This window comes from Cyprinus carpio, chromosome A12, assembly GCF_018340385.1.
Source record: "Cyprinus carpio isolate SPL01 chromosome A12, ASM1834038v1, whole genome shotgun sequence".
NCBI lineage: Eukaryota > Metazoa > Chordata > Actinopteri > Cypriniformes > Cyprinidae > Cyprinus > Cyprinus carpio.
This window is the reverse complement of record NC_056583.1, coordinates 10,533,006-10,535,259: the sequence shown is the minus strand read 5'-3', so window position 1 is coordinate 10,535,259 and position 2,254 is coordinate 10,533,006. Positions and strand designations below refer to the sequence as shown.

At 41.0% G+C, this 2,254-nt stretch overlaps 1 pseudogene; it reads left to right on the top strand.

Annotated features, from left to right (window-relative positions):
- LOC109082726 lies at positions 1 to 1,970 on the top strand (annotated as a pseudogene).
- Positions 1,971 to 2,254: the final 284 nt, after the last annotated feature.

The following is a 2,254-nucleotide window of genomic DNA, read 5'->3' as shown; positions in this document are numbered from 1 at the left end:
AATACTACACACCTAAGGTTCACAGAATCAATTTACAACCTTACCTCACTTACACCAGACGAGCAAAAACCAAAAACCTTTGTGTGGACCAACCGAAAGGAAGGAACTTATTGTGTGGGAAAATGTGAATTTAGCATGGACGATTTCACCAGCCCACATAACTGTTCATGGACTGTCCATCATTGTTTTAATTTAACCACTTGTGGCTACACTAGGCCCAAACAATGCCCATCATTGCACCCAATTCCTCCTGGTGGACTGATTAGAGGAAATGTAAATAAGACATTACTACATGATGTAAATTTAGTAATGACGCATGTAACTTACAATATTTCTGAATTATTATCAACTATTATGATGTACACTGGAAATGAATGTAATGGATGCCTTGGATTTTTTGTCACTTTTCCCTTAATACACCCAGACCAAGTTTATCCAAATTCTACCACTATTCGATCAATTGGCATGGTAGTGAAAGACCAAGTAATTAAATGGGACCACCTTACAGGATACATGACCTTAAAGGGTATTGAGACCTTGTTTACCAGTCGCACGTGTTGTCATGAGACCCATAACTATGTTGTCTGTACATGTAACACGTTACAGCCTTTTTCCTCCAATGACAGCAAACTTGTAAATGTTCAATCATTGCATGGTCACTCTGATGCTATTCAGGTATCTCACACACAGTGGTGTGTCGTCAGTGAGATGAATTCTTTCACATATGGAGGACTGACCTGTCCTGCTAACCACTCGTTTTGTTTAGAAGCAACTGAGGACTTCTCAATGGGCCAGATTAACATCCTTGGAAGGATGCCACTGGATGCAGAAATTTCCCCATGGTGGGATGACACCTTCTATGAACAAGGAACACAGGCCCTAGTTGACACGATGGACTTGGTGCAAAGAATCATCACACAGACTGAATATCATCTCTCACAAGCGCAGGTAGAGGCGAACCTGGCTCAAAAGACTGCAAACATCCTGTCCAGCTCTTCTACCCGTTCAGCCCTGAGTGCTTACACGTGGTGGGACTGGATACTTCGGGGGGTGTGCCGTCGGCAGTGCCCTCATCTTCACTTTCACACTGTTTCAATGCTGTTATTTCAGATATCTCATCAGAGCTCTAAAGACATCAACCAACATGGCTATGGTCCTCAGCCCATTACAGGTACCAGCACTACAGAAAGTCTGACAGAAAGCATCCAGCCAAAGTCCAACAGTTGTGTCCCCGCAGGAATCTCTGAATAGCCCACGGGGCCAAAGGGAGATTTAACTGTAAGGTTATTGATGCCGTTTTGACTGGATCAGATAAAAGATCACAACAAGGAACTTTTATGAGAACCAACACCTAGATCCTGTCTCGCAAGTCTAAAGCAACACACCCAACTGAGAGGGACAGACAAATGGCCCACACCATATGCATAAACATTTCACTCCTTTTGCCCACTCCCTCCTAACAGGAAACACTGAAACTACCTTTCTTATTCAGAGTTTATAACAATGCAATAATTTGTGTCTCATGTTTTACAAAAGGTCTCTGTGTGTCTGGTTAAAGGGGTCTCATTCTTTTAACAATAGAACAGGTAACCACAAACATTATAAACAGACTACTCCCAGGTTTTTCACACAAATTACCTCCAGTATGTAAATACAGCCTCCCATAGAAACCAAAGAAACCAATCTTCAAAGGGTAATATGCTAAACCCCTGCAATAAATGCCATTTGGCAATTCTGGGGTCCTGCTGGATATATAAGGGAAGGTGACAAAGAGCTCAGGGAATCTGTAAACAGATATCCCGCATAATTGCTGTGCGTAGCTCTGAATTATCAGGTAACTTTTACATTCTCTCATCTCAAAATTATTGAATGTTTATTTGTGATTGATTAGTGTTTTTTATATTGTTTGAATTGGATTTTGAATTATTACTTTGATTACCTGATTAATAAAATTGTTATGTTTGATTTTATTCTGGTTGTCCTGAAATTATTTTCTCAAGTAGATTAAGTGAAGGCTATGTTTCCGCAAATCTGCGTCCAGGGTTAAGTGCATACTAGAACTCAGACTAGATGGAGCATAGGGCACATCAGGTGAGGTTTTAGATTTCTGGCTAGACCGCTTGGCTTTAGTTAAGTTGTACTCAGTTGCATTAACTATGGGGGGCTAATAGAAGTACTGGCCATAACCGCTGGTTATTGTCTCAGCTTTAATTAAGTTGTACGGAGTTATATAATTGTCGGGGGCTAGACAGGT